Here is a 26,111-nt window from a genome sequence, read left to right as displayed (position 1 = left end):
TCTGGTTCCCCAATAATCACAGAGCTGGTGGGTAACACCGCTGCCCCCAGCACTGCTTCCCAGCGGCCGATTCCCCCCCCCCCCCCAGCCCGCTCCACTCTGCTCCCCTCCCGGCAGCCATGCTAAGGCCCAGTATTTTTTTCCCGTGGCCCGATACCGGGCTGCCCATAGTTTGGGAAACACTGACTTAGAACATTATCCTTGCCAATTGTGGATGTCACCTTCCAGTACATCAACATGCTTCATCATGGTGGCAGCACTGCCTGCCTCAAATATTTCCAAGAAAATGGAAAATCTTCAGCTATCCGCCCCAAACACATTGCCAAACTCATCCATTTCATCCTTACCCATAATGACTTTATATTAAACAACAAATACTTTAGCCAAACAATGGGAACAGCCATGGATACTATGATGGCTCCTTAATATAACAAGCTCTTCAAGGGCCTCCTCAAGAATGAATTTCTGGAAAAATGCACTACTAAACTATAATATACTGTGACAGAGTCAGGCCAGAAAGCTTCAAGACAGTAGTGGAAGGGAAATATATTAACCCCAGATTAAACGGGTACCTGTTAACAAGGGTTAACCCAGAACTAACAGGAAACTGCTAGAATTATTCAGTGCAATCAGGCGCCAATTAGGTGGTTTCCAGGGTCAAGTGAGTCATATTAATCAGAATACCTGGGCCTAACTAAGAACCAGTTGAGATTGGTTAAAAAGGGCTCCTCTTTTGTTAGCTCAGTGTGCACAAGGAACTGAGGAGAGAAAGAGCTGTGGAGGATCTGAAGGAGCAAGCATAAGCTGGTAGCAGAAAGAGGAGCCTGCGGTAAGGAAAGTGCTGGTGAAGGCCTTGGGGAAGTGGGCCAGGGGATCTTTTTTTTTACAATATATTTGACATACTAGTCTTCATACTCAAATGAGATCTGCACAACACCTTCAAAAGATGTGTGGGAACTTAAATTCATAACACTACTAGACATGTTTATGGTCTCAACAGAAATGGCTCATTACAACGTGTAACCTACTAACTCATCTTTATCCTATGGCTTCAAAGCCCCCATGCTTAACAATGTGTCCCACCATTTATTTAGCTATTCCAGTTTGGCTATCTTTTCCAGATGTGAAGAAGAGCTCTGTGAAAATCAAAAGCTTGTCTCTTCCATCAGAAGCTGATCTAATAAGGGTATTATCTCATTCACCTTGTCTTATAATAGTGTAGTAATGTTGATAAATGGTGACCTCCTACTGGTGATTGCTACCAACACCAAGATAACACAGAAAACTGTGTTCAGTACTTTATTGTGACCAAAAACAATTACACTGACTCCTTATAGAATACTGATAGAAATATAGCTGTGTTAGTCTGGTCTAGCTGAAACAAAAAACAGGACTATGTAACAATTTAAAGACTAACAAGATGGTTTATTAGGTGATGAACTTTCATGGACCAGACCCACTTCCTCAGATCAAATAGTGGAAGAAAATTGGCATGACCATATATACCAAAGGATACAATCAAAAAAAGGAACACATATGAAAAGGACAAATCAAATTTCAGAACAGAAGGAGGATGAGGGGGGGAGGTAAATGTCTGTGAGTTAATGATATTAGAGGTGATAATTGGGGAAGCTATCTTTGTAATGGGTAAGATAATTAATGTCTTTGTTAAGACCTAGGCGTAAAGTGTCAAATTTAAGCATGAATGACAGTTCAGAGGATTCTCTTTCAAGTCTGGTGTTAAAATGTCTTTGAAGCAGAATGCAGGTAATCATGTCATTGAGACAATGCCCTTTCTGGTTGAAATGGCAAGAAACTGTTTTTTCTTTGTGATCCTGTCTAATATCTGTTTTGTGGGCATTGATTCTTTGGCAAAGTGTCTGAGACGTTTGTCCAATGTACATAGCAGACGGACACTTTCAGCACATGATAACATAAATTATATTTCTGGATGAGCAGGAATATGTGTTCTTGATCTTATAACTCAATTGGTTAGGTCCAATAATGGTATCAGCAGAATGAATATGTGGACAAAGCTGGCAACAGGGTTTGTAGCAAGGGAACGTTCAAGGGTTGGTATTAGTGTGGTATGTCCTGTGGTTGTTGGTCAGAATCATCTTGAGGTTAGGTGGTTGTCTATAAGGATATGTCTATACTACCACCCTAATTCGAACTAGAGTGGTTAATGTAGGCAACTGAAGTTGCAAATGAAGCCCGGGATTTAAATACCCCGGGCTTCATTTGCATCTTGCTGGGCGCCGCCATTTTTAAAGCCCCGGTAGTTCGGACTCCGTGCCCGCGGCTACACACGGCACGGAGTAGGTAGTTCGAATTAGGCTATACGAGGTGTAACGGTAGTTCGAATTAGCCTAATTCGAACTACCTACTCCGTGCCGCGTGTAGCGGTGGGCACGGAGTCCGAACTACCGGGGCTTTAAAAATGGCGGCGCCCGGCAAGATGCAAATGAAGCCCGGGGTATTTAAATCCCGGGCTTCATTTGCAACTTCGGTTGACTTCATTAACCACCCTAGTTCGAACTAGGGTGGTAGTGTAGACATACCCTAAGAGACTACGGGTCTGTCTCCCAGAGCCTCTCGGAGTTGAGTATCCTGTTCCAGTATAGGTTGTAGTTTATTGATAATGTGTTGGACAGGTTTAAGTTGGGGGCTGTAGGTGATGACAAGTGGTGTTCTATTGTTGGTTTTCTTGGGTCTGTCTTGAAGTAGATGGTTTCTGGATATTTATCTGGCTCTTTCAATTTGTTTTTTTATTTCTCCAGTGGGTAATTGAGGTTTATAAATGCTTGGTAGAGATCCTGAAGTTTCTGGTCTCTGTCAGTGGGATTAGAACAGATGCGGTTGTATTGAAGGGCTTGGCTATAGATTATGGATCATATGGTGTGTTCTGAATGGGAGCTGGAGGCATGTAGGTAACTGTATGAGTTAGTGGGTTTTCTGTAGAGAATGGTGTCTAATTTTCCATTGGTGATTTGTACTGTGGTGTCCAGGAAATGGATCTCTCGTGTAGAATGGTCCACGCTGAGATTGATGGTGGGGTGTAGGTTGTTAAAATCTCTGTGGAATGTCTTCAGTGTTTCTTGGCCATGCGTCCAGATCATAAAGATGTAATCGAAGGAGCATAAGTAGAAAAAGGGTAAGAGAGGACAGGAGCTGAGGAAATGTTGTTCTAAGTCAGCCATAAAAATGGTAGCGTACTGTGGGGTCATGTGTATACCCATGGCTGTGCCGCTGATCTGGAGGTAGAAGTTGTTCTCAAACTGGAAATAATTATGGGTGAGAACAAAGTTACATAGGTCTGCTGTCAGATTGGCAGTGGTGCCCTCTGGGATAGTGTTTCCAATTGCCTGTAATCCGTCTTCATGTGGGATGTTGGTGTATAGAGCTTCTACATCCATAGTAGCAAGGATAGTGTTATCGGGAAGGTCATCCATGTTTTGTAGTTTCCTTAGGAAGTCAGTAGTATCTCGGAGATAGCTGGGGTGTTAGTTGCGTAGGGTTTGAGATAAGAGTCTACATAGCTGGATAAACCAGTAGTGAACGTGCCGATACCTGAGATGATGGGACATCCGGGGTGTCCAGGTTTATGGATTTTGGGAAGCAGATAGAACAATCCTGGTCGGGGTTCAGAAGGTGTTTCTGTATGGATTTGTTCCCGAGTAGCTGTAGAGAGGCCTTTAAGAAGACAGTGTAGTTTCTTTTGGTATTCCGAGGTGGGATCAGAGGAGAGAGGTTTGTAAAATGTGGTGTTCGAGAGTTGTCTGGTTGCCTCCTGGTTATAGTCGGCCTTATTCATAATGACCACAGCACCTCCTTTGTCAGCTGGTTTGATTATAATGTCCGGGTTGTTTTTGAGACTCTAGATGGCATAGTGTTCAGCGCGGCTGAGATTGTGTGTCGCTTGTTGTCGTTTGTGAATGTCAGTCTGTGCTTTGTTGCGGAAGCTTTGTATATAGAAATCCAGATTGTAATTCTGACCATCAGGGGGAGTCCATATAGAATTATTTTTCCTTTGGTGACTAGAGCTGAATGCACAGAATTAAAAATGTGTTTCAGAGAAAATATGTCTAACTAAAGATGGCCCATCCACCAAATTGCTAGTCAAAAAAAATTGTTGTCAACCGTTACTCTTTTGATACTACAGTGCTACCGTTTTCATTCATTGCTTGACATCAGCTGCTTGGTCTTCTATCTGTGGGACAAAACCAGGATTTCCTCATTCTCCTCGGGTTTTAAAATTCCTAATCTGTTTTCCATTAAACATAGTGAATTTAGATATTATGAGAGAAGCAAGATGGACGACCCTGCAGGTTGGAGGCCTGCATTTTTCCACTGAGCCCATCCCACACAAAGCTCTACTGAAAATCTCCCCCAAACAGCAGAGACAACTACTCCAGCAGTGATAAATTAATCTTTGTTCTCTCTTGAGATGCCAAATGGTGAGTTTTGTGATGTGGATGTTTATTCACTATGAATTAAACTGAGACCACCAACTTGAAATGAACTAAACAGATGTCAATATCTACTAGCTCATATTTGAACTGGTAATAAGATCTATATCCCATTGCAATTGCATACTACTATAACAATCTGCTATAGTGCCTCCCGATCTGCAAACTCTTGAAGCTGAAGTGATGCTGCATTATATGTATTCTATTTTTCCAGTATATCTAGTCACTGACAGACGTGCCATAGAAACCATCTTAAAATTATTTTAAATGTATTATTTTGTGTAATTTATTCTGTTGTCTTTGGGTACTTCATAATATCCAAAAATGCATGGACTTAACACATGACAACAGGAACAGCCCTGTAGTCATAAGACAAAATGGGGTTGAGGGTTAGTTTGTTACAGACTGTTATAAGACATAAAACCAATGTCTTTATTACAACCATGATTTTTGGTATCAAGGAAAATTATTAATATAAGCTTCCAGGCTTGTCTTTTGAAAGTGGTGTGCAGGTTTCTTTTGAGGATGAGGCCTGCGAGGTCAGATATGGAGAGATGGTTTTGTGAAAAATTTTCACCCACAGGTGATGTGGTGTTTTGTCTTGTCTTTGTCCAGTCTGAGTTCATTTGAGAGCATGGGGACTGTCTGGTTTCACTCACACAGGGTACATCTACACTACAGTGTTATTTCGATATAAGCTATTTTGAAATAACACATCTACACACAAAATGCATTTCGAAATAGTGAACTCTGAATCACATTTAAGGTCAGGAGTTACTTTGTGTGGCTGCTGCCTGAGGCTATCTGAAGTCTGTGCTTAAAGGGACACCTCCCTCCCCCTCCCCTTCCTGGAGAGCCAGTTCTCAGGTTTCCCTGCTTGCTGGCATACCTCGATGAGGGACAGCAAAGTAGATTTGTCTCTGCGTGATCTGATTGCCCTCACTTGGGACACCACAGCACTCTGCAACATGGAGCCAGAGCTGCCCATGGGCTCTCTGGTGCTTCTCATGGACACGTTGCTGCTAGCCTGGCTGCACTTGCTGCAGGCTGCCATCCGGGAGGTCCATCGGGGGCTGTCAGGATCTAGGAGGCCCTGCGGGAGAGCTTCCACCCTGAGGAGCACTAAGAGCCTCCCTGGTCTGCCTCACTGGGGGCTCGTGCCTCATTCCTCCCTCATGTCCTTCCACTTACTCCTCCCTAACCCCCCTTCCTGATGTCAAATAAAATACACGTATTTCCATAAATACAAACTCTTTATTTAACAAAACGGGGGAGGGGAGAATGAAACTCTGAGACTGGGGAAAGGAGGCAGTAGAAGGAGAGAGGGTGGGAGAGGGGAGGGGGAAACCTGGGAGGAGGGAGCTGGAAGGGGGGAAGAAAGGAGAGGGGAAACTCAGGGCTAATGGTTGGGGGTCTTGCTGGACCAACTTGATTTTCATTCAAACCTACTCCTGGGTTTGCATGTGGACTTTGGTGGCCAGGCTGGCAGCTATCCTGTCATAGACAGCTACGTTCTTCCATCTATTGCGGAGATCATGGACATTGCAGGCACCCCCCCCCCCCCAACCTGAATAAGGTCCATGATCTCCGCCTTGGACCAGGAAGGCACCTGCCTTCTCCGGGCCCTGGCAGGCTCCTGGGAGCTGGCAGACTGCTCCTGGGGAGTGGTGGAGGGCTGGCTGCCAGTGGCTTGCTGGCTCATGTTTTGGGGCCACTGGGTCAGGGGCAGTGACTGCTGGCTCTGGGCTGGCAGGCTTGGAGCTGGCACAGGCACTGTGGCCAGAGTCTACCCCTTTAAGCGGTCCGGGGAAGGCGTGAGGGAGAAAGAGTGGCCAGCATGGCACCTGGGAAGGCTGGAGGCCCCCTATTTCAAAAAAAGTGTCTACACAGCACTGATTTTGAATTAGCTATTTCGAATTTGGCATTATTCCTCGTAGAATGAGGTTTACCAAATTCGAAATAAGTGCTCTGCTATTTCGATTTAATTCTAAATAGAAGTTTGGCTGCGTAGATGCTAGTAAAGTTATTTAGAAATAACAGCTATTGTTTTGCAATAACTTTGCTCTGTAGACATACCCACAGAGTTTTCATTGTGGGGGGAGGGGTATTTAGTGCATTGAATAAGGTACACCACCTCTTGTGGTGGGATGTGTAGGACCCAGGTATATTGTAAGGTGTGTTGTGGGGTATGTTGATCATTATAACAGTAGAGATGTCAGCTGGTTTTGCATCTGTTTTTCCAGCACAACTCCTTCAAAAGGTGGGGCTTTCCCAGACCTGAGGAAGGGCTTTGTGTAGCTCCAAGACTTGTCTCCTGCACCAACAGAAATTACTCCCATAAAAGATATTTCCTAACCCACCTTGTCTCTTTAATATCCTAGGACAAGCATAACTACAAACAGGGCCGCCAATGGAGGCAGTGGGAGGAAGGCAAAATGGGCAGCTGCCCCAGGCTCCAGCAATTGAAAGGGGCCACCACTGCAGCACCAGTGGCAGCTGGAGCCCCAGACCTTTTAAATCACTGCCAGAGCCCAGGGCAGTACTGAGGGCTGGCTGAGGGCAGAGGTGAAAGTAAGCGGGTGTGCCTTGGTGCACAGCTCCAGCAAGAACTGGATGAGCTGTTGCAAAAGCCAGCAGGGAGCTATTTAAAGAGCTGACAGGAACCTAGACAGCAATAGGACAGCACCTGTAAGAAATGTTAATTTACTTTCACCCGTGGCTGAGGGATAAGGCTAAATACCATTTGGAATCAGGGGGTGGTAGGAGAAAGATCATTTGTTTAGAAATGGTAGTGCTTGAGGTAGCAATGGTATTATTTACAGACAAAGGACCTGTTCCCAGTCATTCCCTGCAGGACTGGTTGTTATTTTCTAAGGGTGATCAGTTAATTCAGCAGTTGGCACACAGAAGAAAACGCAATCCCTATCTTCAGGAGATTATAATCTGAATCTGCCACTGACAGATTTTAGAAAAGAGGAGACTGGTGTGTGTGTGTGTGTGTGTGTGTGTGATATGATAGGTTATAAAATTATGACTTGTGTGGAAAATGTGAATAAGGAAAAGTTAATGCACTGATAAATCCTCAAAGATGTAGGGACTTCAGTTTGGATTTTTTTCTGCTGCTTATCTTAACCTATTTAATAAGAAGAGGCTCTCATCAGATGTTGTTTTGTCCCTGGCCAGGTAAAAAGTAATACTTCAATAGTAGTCCCTATGACAGGGTCTGTACATTCACTTCTGGTGTTAGCCAAAATCAAGTGCAGGGGCAAAAAGAAACAACAGAAAGTTACTCCAAGTTATTCAAATATAAAAAGAAGTGTTTTGGGAGGTCCCCAATTCCAGGCTTAGGGAATGGTTCAGATCAGCTGTTTTCTCTGAACTAGTTTGACCTTCACAGCTGAAATGATCCAAAGCAGGATGAAAACTGATCACAGACATATTGCAAATCTATTATTTTAAGTTATCATGGGTCAGATCTTCAGCTAAGGATCCAGCCACATAATTCTCGCAACTTCTAAACAATGCTTAAATACTCGCTAGAACAACAGCTCTATTGTATCTCCATGATATTGTAGGAAAATTCCAGCCTTAACCTTTCCAACAAAGGGACAAACATATAAAGGTCCTAGTTTTGTTCCCATGGTAACACTCCCAATCTAAACATAGAATTCTTCCTTGAAAGTATAGCTGTAAAAGCACTTGCGGCTCTAAATACCATATTGTGTATTCATGTGCACTGCCTTCTCTTCATTTTGAATGCTTGGTGGCACTGTGCTCTTATAAATTTGATCATATTTATTATAACAAATAACCTTTATTCAAAACACTCGTGTTCTGCATATTAAGAGTAATTAAATACCAGGTTGTGAGTTGAATACTTCATCTCTTCCAATGCTATCAATGATGCCTAATAAATCAAAAGCATGATCTTGCTCAGCTTCTACTAGGCCACCCACCTGCCAGTGGGGGATGAGGGGCAAAGGAAGAAACTGCCCTGGGACCCAGCGATTCAAAAAGGTCCAGGGCTTCTGGCTGCTGCTGCCACCACTGCAGCAGCCACAGTGGCCAGAGTCCTGGGACCTTTAAGTCACCGCTGGAGTCCCAGGCAGCACCGCTGGGCAGTGCTAAGGGCTGGCTGGGGGAGGGAGGAGGGATGCAGCATGCTCTGAGTGGTGCTAATGGCTGGCTGTCTCAGCCCCGCCCCTTCAGCATGAGGCCCCATCCCTTCCAGAAACTGCCCACCTCACCTTGTCCAGGGGCTGGGACATTCTGTCGGCCTCCCTGACTCTATCTGATCCTGTGAGTTCACTATTGTCTCCTATCCCCTCCTCAATTCTGTTTCAATTTCCAGACCTTTCTAGAGACTGAACCATCTGCACTGATGCATAGAGGTCAGATATCATTGCATTACTTTAATAACAATAATGTCGAAATATGAAGCCAACTTTATCTGAATATTCACAATACCTACTATTATTTTATATTAGCAAATCATGTTTAAATTATAATACGATTAACATTTTTGTGCCCTAAATCAGTAGGCATTATTCACACAAGGGAAATAAATTTGGTACATTCCATTCCCCATTCCTAGAGTAGTATTCAAACTCTCTCTCTCTTTTTTTTTAGTCATTTCAGCACAGCCATCAAGCCAGACAAACTACTCTTTTCATATCATCTGATCTTTCCTTTGGAGATCAGCAGACATCTGCTGTAAACATATCAGTTTTGCCTTCCTCAAACCTTGTAGTCACTGTGATGAGTTTTAAAAGTGTCATCTTTCTTCCCAGAACATATACACATAAATATATGTAATGAAACCTGATCACAACAAAAGTCAAGCTTTTACAGTATCTCGCCACACATGAAAATACAGATTTATTTTTGAAGGGGGGTATTTTTAAATTTCAGGCCAATAAAGCTTAGTTATCAAAAGCAAGGCATCTAGGGCCAGGTTTCTGAAGTTGCTAAAGGGCCTAAAGAGGCAGATATGTGCCCTGTGGGATTTTCCTAGCTGCATCTTTAAGCATCTAAGTACTTTTACAAATATGTGCATCTAGAGCTCAATTCTGCTCCCACTGAAGTTAATTGGAATCTTGCCACTGATGTCCATAATGATAAGGCTCCTAAATCTTTTCTTGGGGACCTAAATCAAAGCTGTCTGGTTTTGAAAGTTGCTGAGCACCTGCAGTTGTCATTGTCTTTACATGTATACTCCAGATATTTGATATTCCTGAAAATCAGGCTGGTTTGTAATAGAGGCCTAATTTTAGGTATCTATATTTGAAAATTTTGTTCTTGGTGCACCTATTGTTGTTGTTTGTTTATGTTAATGAATTTCCAGGCATAGGCGATTGGTCAAGGAGGACTCCGGGGGCACCAGCCATCTGCCTCCCCCCCCGTCTCTTCCTGCCCTTTCTCCACTTCACCCCACTTCTTCCCCCAATCTGGCAGACTAGGGGACTAGCAGGGCTGAGGGCTGATGCCCCTCCAACCTCACAAGCAGAGGTAGAGGTCCACACTGCAATCGTGTTCTTCCAAAAGAAATTGAAAAAACCCAGGGGTTTTTCTGACATTGGTAATCCTCATTCTATGAGGAAGAAGCCTTTTTCCAAAAGAGCTCTTTCAGAAAAAGGCATGTGTGGATGGGGAAGAGGGAGTTCTTTCGAAAGAAGAGGAAAGAAGAAAAAGCACAGGTGCCCTAGTGGCCACTTCGTCCATAGTAATCACAGCTGAAATGCGAGTGTGTCTGTCTCAGCCTAAGGGAACAGCACCCAGAAGTAACTGCTGATCTAATGCCCTGCCTGAACTGGTTCTAGGTGGCCTTAAATGCGAGATAGTATCCATTGATTGGATGCTATCTTTCGAAAAAGCAGATCGCTTTTTCGAAGTGCTTTTGTTCTCTTTTATGGATGCTCTCTTTCAGAAGTTTTTCAGGAAGACCTCTTCCGGAAAAGCTTCTTCCAAAAGAAGCCTGCAGTCTAGACATAGCCTAAGAGAACAAAGTGAGGAGTTGGGGTCACCTTGCTCCGCTTTTCCTGCCAGTGAGTTAGTGGGGGCACACCCCTACAGTGTATGCTAGTCCCCCCCCATTGACTGCTGACCAGCCTCTCCCACCCACAGCATTAGGGGCATGTGACCCTGGTGATCTCCATGCACCACTCCTGTCCCCAGGAAAAACAAACATGGAAAAGGAGGGAATGGGAAGGAAGGGGGCAGGCAGGAGAAAGGAGAGCAGTCATTCAGTTTGTATGCACAAGGTAGAAATCAAAGATTTCTAAAGAGTCTGATCAGGTCTTTTCAGAATTGTCTGAGGTCCATCCTCCGAACAATTACCCACTTCTCAGCTGCCAGGTCAGCCAAGCCGTGGAGCCGAGCTTCTCTCCCTGCAGACAGTCTGCTCCTCCCTCTGAGCAACAAGAGCTGTTTGGCTACCTTAACTGCTCAAAGGAAAGAAACTTCTCATGAGCTGGAGAGTTTCCAAGATAACAGTCTTGATATCCCAAAACATTCCTACTTCTAGGCACAAGCAGTTTGAGCTGACAGTACAATGAGACCGTTCCAAAACATGAGGTAGTGTGGTTCCTGGAGAGCCACATGTGCAGTCCTCGGCAAGGCCCAGCCACTGGAACATCTGCAGGGACTAGTGTGAATGAAATATAATTTTCTCCTGAATCTGCTTTAATTAAAGATCAATGGTAGAGTTTTTAATGTTTTCCAAGGCACTTCCTCATGAGCTAGTGTTCAAGGATATAAAGAAATATTTGTTCCAGGCCTGGCATAGGCAATCTAATAAAGAACTGGTCTTTTGGACTAGGAAGTCATAACATGCTGCAGTTGTTTGGGTGAATCTATAGCGTTCTGACAATTCTGGAGTCTTTGGTGCTTCCAGAGCATCAAAATCAAATATATTCTTTAAGAGATGTTTAAACTGGAGGTAATGCCATATGTGGACCTGGAGGGAGGGATAACTCAGTGGTTTGAGCATTAACCTGCTAAACCCAAGGTTGTGAGCTCAGCCCTTAAGGGGACCATTTAGGGATCTAAGGCAAATCTGTCAGGGATGGTACTTAGTCCTGTTGCAAGGGTAGGGGACTGGACTTGACTCAATGACCTTGCAAGGCCCCTTACAGTTCTACAAGACAGATATATCTCCATACAACTTGTACAGGTGGTGGAGTACATAGAATGTCAGAAACTGATCGTCTGAGTTCTATTGGCAGACTCAGAGCAAGCTCTTATCCATCTGCTCTGCTCACTTTAATGGCTCTTTGTTGATTCCCAACAATGGATTTTCCCAAAGTATAGTATGCATGAAAAGGGAGGGAATTAACATTTTCTAGCTAAATTGACCCATATTTGTCTGGGAGCCAATTTTGTAGGGCACGTTTTAAAGCCAGTACTCCTGCTGATGATAGGGAGTGGACTAAACTTGTACTACCAGCGGCTGGGGAGGGGGCTGTTTTCTTATGTTCTGGAAGCACAGGGCTGTCATTGGTGCTCGTTTGAACTCAGATTCTTTGTTTCTCAGGGTTTCCCTGTAAAATAGGTAGAAGATTCTATGAGGTGTGACTTTCACTAGGGATGTGAATGGTTAACCTGGTGATGCTTACTGGTTACGGTTAACCAGCAGGGGCTAGATCAGCACTGTCTCCCTGCCCTCCCCCCCTCCCCTGGCTGCTGAGAGGATTAGGCTGGAGGAGCCCCATGGGGTCCACCAACGGTGCGGGGGGAGCACTCCAGCCTGGTCAGAGCAGCCTCTGTCTGCAGCACCCCCGTTTAAGCCGCTGACCAGTTAAATATAACATTTACGCTATTAACTGCTTAAACAGGATTTTACATCCCTACCATTCACCATGCTTATAGGAGAGACAAGGTGGGTGAAGTAATTATTTTTATTAGAGACAAACTTCTGAACTGATACAGAGCTCTTTCTTGTGGGGTAGCCCCTCTTATAGAAAGGCAGAGTTTGTTCTGTTAAATAAGCTATTTCAGCAGTATCTTACACAAACCAAAATGCAGGACAATGTAGCACTTTAAAGACTAACAAGATGGTTTATTAGATGATGAGCTTTCATGGGCCAGACCCACGAAAGCTCATCATCTAATAAACCATCTTGTTAGTCTTTAAAGTGCTACATTGTCCTGCATTTTGCTTCAGCTACCCCAGACTAACACGGCTACATTTCTATCACTATTTTACACAAACCAGTGGGTCTCTGAGATCCTTGCTCCTCTCTTCTATAAGCAAGGGTGCATGCTCACAGTGGTGCAGGAGAGAGGAAGTGTCCACTGGCATTAACATCTGTTCTAATTTCCGATAACAAACCCATACAGTGTGGAGGGGAGCATGCTATAGAAGGCAGCTGTTCTGTGATTTAATTCTTCTCCATAGCCTTCTAAATTTCTGGACTAGCAACCCTATGGAGAGCTAGAGGAAGATTTCAGGAGGGGGGCACATTGGCAAGATGGGGAGGAGCCTTCCTTGAAACCAGGATTTCCCACTCTGGGATTGGCATGTTCTTGCTCCTTTCTGCTTATGAAAGTGGAGGAGAGAAACTCCAGAGACTATTGTTCTTCAATTTGATTCCTACCATGTGTAAAATAGACTACTTATCCATGGTAGAAAGATTAGATCTCTCAATAGGCTACAAACTAGTGGACAGAAATGCTGACAATTAGTCATTGCCTACTTATCACAAGATTGTGGGAGACGTACCCAAGCATGAGATTTTGTAATTGCTTCAGCTCCATTTTACATCACAGAGCAAAATGGAGATACTCTGAAATAACAAAATGCTTTGTGATAACTTTATTATTGGTGGGAGTGAAATAGAATAAGCCCCAAGGTTTTGCTTCAGGTTGTGTGGTAACTCGAAATGTACTGCCTATGGCGGTACTCTAGGCATAAACCTATTGAATAGTTCTGCAGCAACCAGATTGTAATACAGGCTGCAGGATTTTAATTAACCAATTAAAATGTGTCCGCGAAGCCCTTTATCAATTCCATGGTTTTATTTCCATAATCACGGATGCAGTTCAGTACACTGGAGGCCCCTTATCAAATCTGTGATGGAAACAGCTGAACATCAAAAGGCTATCTGTGCAGCACTACAAATGCAAAAATAAGCTGCTCTATACTCACCAGTTCAAAGTGCCTTCTATAGATTCTTTTTCAGAAACACAACAGCCAGCATTTCCGCTCTTGGCTTCAACTGGGATTTTAACAAGCAAACTGCTGATTTAATACCTCAGCTGTGTGACACCATCAAAGCTTTTTCAAGCAACATACAAGGGAAATAAAAAACAGTAACAAAATAAAATCAAAAGACACAGTCATTTGTAACTTTGCATCCTCCACTACTATTTTTTGTGTTTTAATAGACCCTTGGAATCTATTTTTAATCAGTCCGACTTTGAATAGATAGTCCTATAGTGCAGCTAGTAAATAATTTAAGGTCCTAATGGTTTGAGTTACTGGGCCTTGCAGGATGGATAAGCACCTGACACAACTAGATCTAATTACATAGGTAACCCAACAACATTTTCCTCTGCCTGTTCCATTCTGCTGTTGGTAGTTTCAGAGAGAAAGGACACTGATGAGCCAGCTGGCATATTTCTAGTAGCTGTTGTTGACCTGTGTACCAAAATGGGTACTATGGACGGGTAGGGCTTGGTTTGGTAATGATCCAGAGCATCACCTTTGGAAAGCATTATTAGGGAGAGGTGTGTGGAATAACAAGTCTCTAAAATGCAAATTCTGCCACTGGATACAGGGGTACCACTTCCACTGACCTCGAAGGGATTTGTGCATGTGAATCTGAGGGCAGCATTTAACCACATGTCTCACTGTATTGCCAACGTCCTTTGAGAAAAGCATGCAGAGGGACCATGCCACCAAGACTGGCTCTCGCCTAGACAGCAACACATGATAACGGTGAAAGCCTGGGGCCTGCTTAGAGGAATGTTGTAAATGAAAGGCCATGAGTGCTTGAGGTTGGGGCATTGTGATGTGTCAATTTTCCTGAGATAGGTAGCTGAGCTCTGAACACCCAAGTGCAGTGATGGGCAACTTAGGCTAGGAGTGCCCTTCATCTCAGTGGGCCACAAGATTGTCCTAACCAATAGAATGTTCTATTGCACTTGCGAACCTAGAATTTGTGGGATGTGCCAATTTAACGGTAGCAGCACTTGGAGTGGCTGCAGAGGGACCGTACAGCTCTCACACTCAGCGTTGTGTGCAATCAGTATGCACGTCACTCACTTCACATGCTTGCTTTATGTGTGTGTCACTTCAGTAACACTAGTATGAAAAAAACAACACGAATGGAAACGAGTGGAATCTGACAACTGTGCACATGGACAACAGTAAATAACATGTCTTGTGGGCTGCATCTACAACCCCAATGGGTCACATGCAGCACCCACCAATTCTCTCAGGTATGCAGAAAACAGATTATATTTTTGATTCATATAATGTTATTCCTTGTATTTCTGGAAAGTATCATAAATTTTTAAGTACTCTGTAATGTTAGGATAAAGGTTTAGTTGAACTTTTATTTAACAGAATTCAAACACTGATATTGCTTGGTATAATTTATACATTCTAAGGTGTTTTTCATTATTTTAAGAGTTCTCAATCCATACTTTGTATCCTTTTGCTCAGAAATCTTAAATCTGGGACAGTTTATGAGATGCCGGCCAACGTGAACTGGCATATGCAATTTAACATGGCCTGGAAGGAGCAGCACCTGCTAACAGTAGAAGATTCCAGAAAACATTGCCAGTCCCTTCTATTCCTATGCTTAGTACAGGTTGGTCCTCACTGATCTGGCATCCTCGGGACCTGAGCAGTCCCAGGTGAGGGAATTTGCTGGACTAGGAAAGGTTCCCTTGCCACCAGCCCCCTCAGTCTGCCACCCCATGCCGCTGCTGGCTCCTTCATCCCTGCTGCAGGCTGGGTGACTCGGCTGCCCTGGGCCTGCTGCCATAGCTGCTGCACCAGCCCCACTGCTGGCCAGCACGCGGCCCTGATTGGGCTGCTGACCTGCCGTGGCCCCAGTTGGGTTACCGTGGTCCCGGCTCCGCTGCCGTGGCTGCAGATAGACTTCCCTTGATGGGCTGCCATGGCTCAGCCTTGCTACCAGCCAGGCTGCCACGGCTCTGTCCCCACGGCCAGCCTGGCACACAGCCCTTCTTGGGTTACTACGGCACAATCCCACAGCCGGGCCGGCACATACGGGCTGCCTTGGTCTCTGCTGGGTTACCAAGCTGCCTCTGCCTCGCTACTACTGCTGGGTTGTTGAGCCCTATCCCCGCTACCACCAGCCTTGCCATGCACAGGGCTGTCAGCAGTTGGTTCTCTTGCTCTGGGGTGATCTTGTCCAGCAACATCTATGGTTCAGCACGAGAGAATCCCGGTTCAGTGAGGTGCAACCTGTAATGGGAATATGGCTGCTGTTATTCAGGTTTTTTAAAACGTCAGTTGTGTTAAAGGGGGAACGCTGTACTCTATCGAGTTACAGTATCAAAGACCAGATTCAAACTTTCCTCAGATCAATAGTTTTCTGATAGAGATCAGGTTCCTGACCCAAACTTGGAGAATTTTCTGGCACATGTTTAGTATTCAAAACTGTACAGTAAAAAAGAAGCTACATGATTTTCTTAAGAACAAGCATGATAATCTAAGTTATCAAAAGCTTTTTGTGACTAGTGTTATAGGTGGTACAATTCCATAATCATTTTCAATATTTACTTGCCATCTTTACAATGCTGAAGATCCTGCTTGTTTCTATGCTATGGATTTCCCCCTCTCCTAATTAGGAAAACAGATTTGTTTTGTCCTACCATTGCTTGGTATGGAAATATGACTCATTCTGAAAATCCCAGAATACAGAGAAAATCATCTGTAAGCCACATTTGCAGCCATTTTCATTAACGCAATCTCTTCATGCCCCTGTGGTTGGCTAAAAGTCCTTATGAGCCAAGTGGTCACACAGTTGGCATTTTCCTTTACAGTCTGTGGAGTGGCAATTTGTTAAAGAATTTGGTTAAAGAAATCCTAGGATCTGAGTATATCTGGCCTGGAGAAATATTTGTTTTGCTTCCCTGCCTTGGGCCTAATCCTGAATCTCTCTCATTCTTAAATGGTCAATTTGGCCATGTCTACACAACAGATAAGATTGAAGCAGCTGCAATTGATCGTCCAGCGTTTGAATTAGTGGGTCTAGTGAAAACACACTAATTCAAACTGAGAGCGCTCTCGTTGATCCCAGTAGTACTGCTTTTAGGAGGAGTAAGGGAAGTCAAAGGGCGAGTGTGCTCCCTTCGACTTCCTGTAGTGTGGACAGTGCCAAAATTCAAGTTAAGATACTTCAACGTAAGCTATGCAATTAACGTAGCTGAAGTTGCATATCCTAGTTCGAACTTATCCCCTAGTATAGACCAGGGGTTTGAGTGCACAAAGAATGAGAATAGAACCTTAAATATCTACTGTATTTTCTTTTTATAGGGATGTCAGGTGAATATCCATCACAATGCTTGAATAGCTGGGAGGCTGGAAACAATGGTTTTGTCAAACACTCACTTGTTGCTCCTGCCACCAAATTTTGGGTCTGACATCTTATCTCTTCCTTTTGTGCACAAATCTTATACAGATCAACCATGTTTAATTATGTGCCAGCACTCAATATGTATATGAAGCTGTTGGAAGAACTGGTGAGATGACAAATGCTGAGGTGTCAGCCATACTTGGGTGACAACCAGCAGCTCTACTCAGCTAGCTTGCTCAATGGTTAGTTAGAATCAGAACCTGGATGTAAAGCAGCTGAATTGTACTGTAGCTGGGTGAGACTGAAGTGATGTGCTGAGGTAGAGGAAGAACTCATTTTAGCTATAACATCTGCATCAATTTAAGGTAGCTGTTCTCAGATTGTAGAGTTGATCTGCACTCTTGAGGTCCTTTGGCACAACGGTAAAAGTCCACCCATTATAAAACTGCAGCTAAAAACTGCATCCATTCTTACTAGTCATGGCAAATTTCATATTTGTACCTCCACACTTGAGTACTGCAACTCACACTTAGGCTACGGATACTCTGCAGAGTTTTTGTGCAAAAATCTTGTGGAGTGTCCATAGTACAAGTGCGTTTTTGCTCAAGTAAATTTACAGTACATCGTAAGAAGAGAGGACTTTTTGCACAAGAGTTATTCCTCTTTCTACAAGGAATAAGCCTTTTTGTGCAAGAGCTCTTGCGCAAAAACGTGTGTGTGGATGGCAAACAGGGATTCTTGTGCAAAAACAGCCTATCAGAAAAAGCACAGGTGCTCTGATGGCCATTCTGTTAATGGCAGTCAGAGCTGTCTTGAGCAAGTCCGTCCATGCAGTGTGAACGCTCTTTTGCACAAGAACTTTTTGCGGAAGATCTCTTGTGTAGACATAGCCTTAGAGATTATTCCATGCACCCAAAGAGATGCTAACAACTACTAATCTCATCACATTCTGAACAAAATGCGAAGTTTACTATGGCTCCAAAATTCTTGCTCACAAGCACACCACCACCCCAAAAACAATAATCATGTTCCTTTCTACTTTCCTGGGAAAAATGCAAAGATAGTTCTCTCGTTCTTCTTTCTTGGGAGGCACTCAATTATAATGGATGGAGACTACTGGGGGACCTATATAGGCAAACATATTAGAGTCGCTTTGGAAGAAGTAGGACTGTATATCAAGTCTATGGCTGAAGCTGCTGGTGCCAAACAACTGCTACTGAAGAAATGATTTCCCTTGTATGTGGCTAGAAACTGTAATGTACAGATTGCATTCCCAATATGACTCATATGATAATGCCAGGCAAGTTTTCATTGATTTTCTAGTGAGTAGATGAGGATACAAGGGTGGGGATAAACCTGGATAGACTGTGCATGGAGCATTACTCTTCTATATAAGCATGATTATAAACTGCTGCTAATATTACTTTTGCTTGAGAACCATAAATATTATGCTTCATTGCTTGGTTTATGTTGAGTGTCTTTAAGACAGACTTTAATGACTTCATTAATAGAAAACTTTAGATGTACTGAGATGTTTTGTGTATGTAGATGAATTATAATTTCATTAGCTTCTCCTTTTCAATCGATGTGATGCTTATGCGTGAGCATGTGCTATTTGATGGTTAAAATCATGAAACAGAGAAGCATTTGCATAACCCACAGGGTAAAAGATAAAACATGTGTTTGAATCCCTCACGCAGTATTTCATTATTTTATTCAAATTATACTCATTCACTTTGGTCAGTGGTAGTACTATTTTTAGTTTCTGTCAGTCTTCTTCACCTTCTGTTTTACACATATTAACTGCCATGTATTTGTATATTTTGAACACTGAGTTGACTTTTTTCAAACGGTTCAAAGATAGGCATTGTTGTGGTACCTAGAGTGCATTTATAGAGGGAAAAATTAAGTTAATGGAAGAGAGTCATTCAGATATAGTGCTCTTATTATTGAAGGATTTAATGTTTTTGCTACTTTTTTATTTTTGCAGTGTATTTACAAATAAATAAATAATAATAAAAAAAGACTGTGTTTTTACAGTGCCCAGCACAATGAGATCCAGATACACGATAGAGGCACCAGTAATATTACATAATTTAATAAAATGTTAAATAAAAATTATAGGGAAGGTTTACATTTGATATCTATCCTAATATGAGAGAACAGATGCCTCTGTGCTAAGTTCCTGATCCTGCATACTGAACCCCGTGGTTGGACATCAGTATTGGTGCAAAACTCCATTGATTTCAGCCTGGATCTGCCTCATTGAAGTCAAGGCATTTCTATCTGCAGGTCAAGATGTATGTGAGAGTCAGGAGAATAAAACCAGGTATTTAAAGGAATGGCATAGCAATGCTGTAAATCAGTGTTCTCTAATCTTTTTACATGGAACATCACTTTTTGAATTTAAGAGCAACCCAGGAACTACCCCATCCCTTTTCCAAGGCCCCACACCTTCTCCAAAGCTCTGCCTACTTCACTCCCCTCTGCCTCCCGTCTCCCTTGCTCTCCCCCACCCTCATTCACTCTCATCTGGCTGGGGCAGGGGGTTGGGGTGCTAGAGGAGGTGAGCATGGCAGGCTATGAGAGGGAATTTGGGAAGGAGGAGACTCCAGGCTGGGGCAGAGCTTTGGAGTAGTGAGGAGTGCAAGCTCTGGGAGTTTGGCCCAGCCTGGGGCCCCCTCCTGTACCCGCACTCTCTCCCAGAAGTCATGCCCCTCACTCCCTTTGGCCTCTCAACGCTTTGGGAGGGAGTTTGGATGCAAGATGGGCTCCAAATTGGGGCAGAGTGTTCAGTGCAGGACAGGGTGAGGATTGTTGACTCCAGGAGGTAGTTTGGGGGCTGGCTCAGGGCTGACACAAGCAGTAGGGGTTCAGGCTGCAGCAAGGAAGTACTTACTATAAGTGCAGTGGAGCTCAGGCAAGCTGCTTCTCTCTGGCCCCATCGTGCCCCTGGGAACACTGGCTGGCTGAGTTAAGGTACCCTATGTATGTGACCCCTGGAAGGGAAAGGCAAAAGGGGTACCTGGACCCTGCTAGTGTTATCCCCATTGGCTGGTTCCCAGCCAATGAAAGTGGCAACAGCAGGGAGCTAGTCCTTCCTTCCCTCCCAGGAACTACAGACTGCATGAATTCAGTCAGCCAGCTGCTTCCCGGAGTAGCATGGGGACCAGGCAGGCAGAGGTAACTTACTTGAGGTTTGCGATGGACGGGCAGAGGCTCCAAGATCTATCAATTGATCGTGATCGATAGGTTGGTGATCATTGCCATAAATGGTGGTTGGCTGACATGTCCAGAATTCCTAGGTGGGATTTTTAGAAGCCAGGAACATTGGCCCAATTCTGCCGTGGCATCACTGGGAGTTCTAACACTGATTTCAGTGGGATCAGTTAGGCCAATGCTGAGTGTGAGAGACTGACACTATCCTAGGTGGACCCTACTGAATTATATTAAATCTGATGAAATTAGATTTAATACCTTCGGGGTCTTTTGTAGTAAAAATGCATGTGTGGGTGTGTTAGTGTATGTTTGGGATGTCTCCAGGACACTGACAAATGCAGTCAGGAGTGGCAGCTTTGTGTAACAGTTGGTGGTGCCCAGAACAGGTCCAAGTCCCCCCACCACACATACACACCATGTGCCTAAGGCTCTGGGAAGGTGTTTGGGTGCAGGAGCAGGTTAGAGGTGCCAGCAATGGACGGGGCAAAATGTTGGGGTGCAGGAGAGGTTGTGGGATGCAGGCTCTTGGAGGGAGTTCAGGTGTGGGAGAGGGCTTGGGGTGCAGGCTCTAGGCTGAAATGGATGGTTAGATGCAGAGCATAGGGCTGGGCCAGAGATGAGGAGTTTGAGGAGCAGCAGGAAGGCTACCTGGAGTCTGGGGCAGCCTGGGGCACAGATGGAGACTCCCCCCCACCACTTTCCGCACCAGAAACAGGGAGCTTCATGGGAGGATTCCCCTTCTCCTCCCCAGCCTGGCATGACACTCACCCAAGCCCTCCCAGCCTGCTGCTCAGGAGGACCACTCAGGGTTAGCCTTCCTCCAATCAGAGTTGCCTTACAGGAAGGGCTGCCATGCAATTCCTCACCTCCTCCCTCTCTCTCTCTCCCCCGCCCCCCGCTCCCGCTGGTGCAGTAGCCACCCCAGCCTCCCTGATATGGCTTCCTTGTAGTTGGCCATGGCAATGACCAATGCGGGAGCTGCAGGGGACAGCTGCCAACTGCCCAGGGCAAGCAGGAACACTGAGGGGGAGGCACACAGAGGTGCCACGTGGGACCAGGGAGGAGACCCAGCTCTGAAAATTAGTGGAGCTGGGCTCCCAGACCTGGAATATTCCTGGAGCCAAAGCATCACAGGCCCATCCAACTCACTGCTCCTGAATGCAATCTCTCAAAGGGCTTTTTGGAACACCACCTGTGCAATGGTTTTTCTAATGAGTACCTTGTGGCAAGGGGAATGCAAATGACATACATAAAAACTATCCTTTTGAAGTTCTGCTCTGGGGAGGAAAACCAATTGCCTACTAATTACCTGCTCCTGGCAACTCCAGATCGAAGATCCCTGAACTGATAAATATATCTGACTAAATATATTATGATGAATATAACTGACTAAATATATTATGTGTGTGCTTGTTCTGAGCAGCAACTATGATGAACTTATGACCACAAAAGAAACCCCCTGGGTGGAATGGGGAAGGACTGCTCCAGACAGAGCCCATGTTGTAGTTGGAGTGCTCTAGTAAACTTTCAACATGCATGTAGCCATGGATGACTCATGGTAGCGCTCAGGAAAAGTACTCTCTCCAGCCCTCTGGTGCCCCTGCCAAAATCTTAATTGCTAAATGGGGTGGCTCCTCATGCCCCCTTCCTGTTCCTTTGGGTGGCCCCCCCTGACCCTGCAGAACTGGACCTAATGCTGTTTCTTTTATATAGCACTGTTCATCACGAGGGATTTCAAACAAATATGTAGACTATAAACTGGGAACACTTCATCCACCTCTGAGAAATGGAGCGTCTGTTTAAAAACATACAACAGCCCTGCCCATCATTCTAGGAAAGGAAGTGAAGAGTGGCTTTTCATTTGAAACTGTCCTTCAAAGGCCATTAAGGCCTGGTCTACGCTAGGGAGTTATTTTGAAATAACCCCCCTTATTTTGAAATAACAAGCGGAGCATCCACACTGCCAAGCCCGTTATTTCAAAATAATAACTCCTGCTTTCCATGAGGAATAATGCTTATTTTGAAACAGTTATTTCGAAATAGCAGTAATGTGGATGCGCCACTGCTATTTCAAAATAACTACTCCCCAGAGTCATTCAAAGTAATGACCCCCAGTGCTTCCTGGGGCTCTAAGTCAAGATAGCACGTCCACATTTAGAGAGCCTGCCTTGGACTAATTTCGAGGCTTCCCTGTAGTGGACACGCTGTTTTGAAATGATTATTTTGGCATCCATTATTTTGAAATAATGCCTTAGTGTAGTCATGCCCTAAAGCAGACCAGAATGGATGTACCTGTTTGAATGGGGGTCAGAACACAGGGATTAACCCCATTCTTATGAAAGCCAGGCTTGGAGTCTTTGGTTCCCATTATGGTGATGATCTCAATTGTACATCATCTGAAAGACAGCTCCTCCAGCAGCAGGCTGGGACAATTGTGATTAAGAAGGTATAGTTTCACAAGCTGAATCACTAACTTCTTACAATATCACAGTGCTGCTTAGAAGTTTCCCAGCCAATTCTTCATCCGGTAAGACTAAGCAGAGGCTGCATCTAAACTGGCTTGATTTTGTGCAAAATCTTGCCGCCTGTCTACACTGGCCGCGAGTATTTGCGCAAGAATACTGACTTTGTAATGTACAAAATCAGTGCTTCTTGCGCAAATACTCCGACGCTCCTGCTCAGGGATAAGCCCTCTTGCACAAGTATTCTTGCGCAAGAGGGCCAGTGTAGACAGCAATGTTAATTTCTTGCGCAAGAAAGCCCGATGACTAAAATGGCCATCAGAGCTTTCTTTCGCAAGAGAGCGTCTACACTGGCACGGATGCTTTTGCGCAAAAGCAAATCTTTTGCGCAAAGGCACATGCCAGTATAGACGCTCTCTTGCGCAAATACTTTTAATGGAAAAACTTTTCCGTTAAAAGTATTTGCGCAAAATCATGCCAGTCTAGACGCAGCCATAGTGTATGAAAATTTACAGGAATAAATTACAAGGGCACCATTACTGCATACTAAAAAAAGAATAAGCGATATAAAATTAGATTATGCTGTATCTACACAGGCTGTTTGCAGAGCAGAATATTCAGAAATAGCAGAAGGAGTGTAGAATGTTTATATTATGACAAGAACCTTAATGACAAATAGGAACAAATCACTTGAACTAGAATAAATGGTGAATTCTTTGTAATAGGAAGTCTTTAAACCAAGATTTGAAGACTTCAGTAACTCAGCCTACTACAGAAGAGAACTTTCTGGGTGTCTGGCTGGTGAGTCTTGCCCACATGCTCAGGGTTTAGTTGATCGCCATATTTGGAGTCGGGAAGGAATTTTCCTCCAGGGTAGATTGGCAGAGGCCCTGGAGGTTTTTTGCCTTCCTCTGTAGCATGGGGTACAGATCACAGCTGGAGGATTCTCTGCATCTTGGGATCTTCAAAGTATTTGAAGGCTTCAATATCTGAGATATAGGTGAGAGGATTATTCTAGGAGAGGATGGGTGAGATTCTGTGGCCTGCACTGTGCAGGGGGTCAGACTAGATGATCATAATGGTCCCTTCTGACCTTAAAGTCTATGAGTCTATGAGGAGTGGATGGGTTAGGTTCTGTGGCTTGCAATGTACAGAAGGTCTGATTAGCTGGTCAAGATAGTCCCCTTTGGGCTTTAAAGTCCATTTGTAAAAGCTTTATATAGTAGGGTTTCTTAGTGATTACATATCCACTGTTTGTTTATGTATTTTGGAGATGGATGTATTTCATGTACCATTGGCTAGAGATAGGTAAGGGAAAATAGCAATGCAGACAATAGCATGAAAGTTAAATTTACCCATCCAGAATGTTTTCTTCTACGTTTATATTAAAAGTCGTATATAGCTTCTTAGGATTTAAGACTTTGGATCCTGCCTTATTCTAAACATGACATATTCATCAGTTTAATTATCCTTCATGAGGTGAACTAAATGAGGACAGCGAGCAGTATTTAGGAATTGGTATTAAGCACAAGCTGAATGGTATGGTCTCATAATTACATTCAAATGTGATCTCCCTTTGCTAGCCACTGAGCAGATAATGCCTTGCTTTAAATGACATTCTGGGTCACGACATTCTACTATACTGCGAAGAGCATTTGACTGAGTGAATCATTTAGACTACCCTAAGGTTGGCAGCAGACAATGGCATTTAAACAACAAGGAACAACTTGACTATAAGACAAATCTAGCAGTCTTCAGGCAAAAATTCCTGTTGTCTGCAATGGGAGTGGTGTCTAGCTATAGCTCCTCAGTTTTAATGGAAAAGCAGAGCAGAGGAAAAGGGTTATTATACAAAGAAACTGTGCTACAGGGTATGTTAGTTTATTTTATTAAATACAGTCTGGGTTGTGGCTCAGTGCAGAGCTGAACAGACACACTTTGCTCTGACTGCTCTTCCCCATTATGATTTTCTGATGGATTCTAGCTTGCCCTGTTGGCTGCCAATTCTGTGACTGACCTTCCCTCTCTGAAGAGGGAAGGTCCCATTAGGAGCAAGGGAGGCAGCAAGGAAAAGAATAAACCGCTGCAATCAGAGTAACAGACGATTTCCTGCCAGAAATGTCTGCCGCAGTAGAGTGAAATACTCCATCTTCCTCCAAGCTGGCATGGGGCCAGGAAGCATTGGTAACCACTGATGGCAGCATTCTGAAGTGGTTAGAGATTCATTTGAAAGTTATTTGATATGAGACCACATGATATGAGTTATGGATAAGAAACTGCTGCAAGTGAGTTAATCACACAAATAGTGATGAACAGAAACCTGATATATACTAGGATTCCTAGCAGTTTGTGCCTACTGCTGGCTGACAGCTCTGGTCCTGCAGGTAGTCATATTTGGTCCTGAAAGCAGTTTCTGTTCATGCCTATTTCCATCTAACAGCAACCTCTATTGAAGATAGCTACACTGGCTTCTCTGCTTTGATTCCTCCCTAGCACTGTGCCAGCCTCAGTTTGAGAGATTCCTCCTTAACAAAACTGCAGTGTCTTGGCACTGTTTTTTTGTGTTCTCTCCTCAGTAGCTGATGCAGAAGTGTGATGCAGAATGAAGTGACAATCAGGTCATTCCTGTGACACTGATGCAGGAGTGATCAAGGTGTGTGCACTACTCAAATTACGTTACCTAATTCAAATATTGGAAATTTTGTCATTTCTACATCCCAGGTAAGCCAGAGGACACCCCACTATTAGGAGGGGGCTGTGCCTATTTGATATCAAAGAACAGACATTATAATCTACAGGGTGAGACTGGCTTTGATTATGATGTTTTTCCTAATTGTGTTAGTAAGTTTATGCAGCAGACTGTGGCTGATTTTACTAGAGGTAAAAGGGCAGGGCGAGGTATCAAATGTGTTGAAGTTATGCATGTTACTGGTGCTCATGGTAACTGACAATAGAATGGAAGTGCTAAACATTACAATAGAAATTGTTTGACCCCTATCTTAAAAATGGATACAAATGAGATGAGGAGTATGGCAGATTATCAAATGTTACGAGAGTTGTATTGTGTTCTGTAACAAATAACATCAGTGATGAAGGTTTCTATTTCATTTTTTCCCTACTCAATTTCTAAAGAAAGAAGTATGATGAAGATGGATAAGGAAGAATGGAATTGTCAATATAAGAACATAAGAATGGCCATATTGAGTCAGAACAACGGTCCGGCTAGCCCCGTATCCTGTCTTTCGACAGTGGCCAATGCCGGGTGCTTCAGAAGGAATAAACAGAACAGGCAATCATCAAGTGATCCATCCCCTGTTGTCCACTTCTAGATACTGGCAAACTGAGGCTAGGTTCACTCTGAACATCCTGGTATAGCCATTAGTGGACCTACCCTCCATGAGCTTATTATG

The sequence above is a fragment of the Pelodiscus sinensis genome, chromosome 10 (genome assembly GCF_049634645.1).
Source record: "Pelodiscus sinensis isolate JC-2024 chromosome 10, ASM4963464v1, whole genome shotgun sequence".
NCBI classification, from domain to species: domain Eukaryota; kingdom Metazoa; phylum Chordata; order Testudines; family Trionychidae; genus Pelodiscus; species Pelodiscus sinensis.
Note: the sequence above shows the minus strand (reverse complement) of the source record.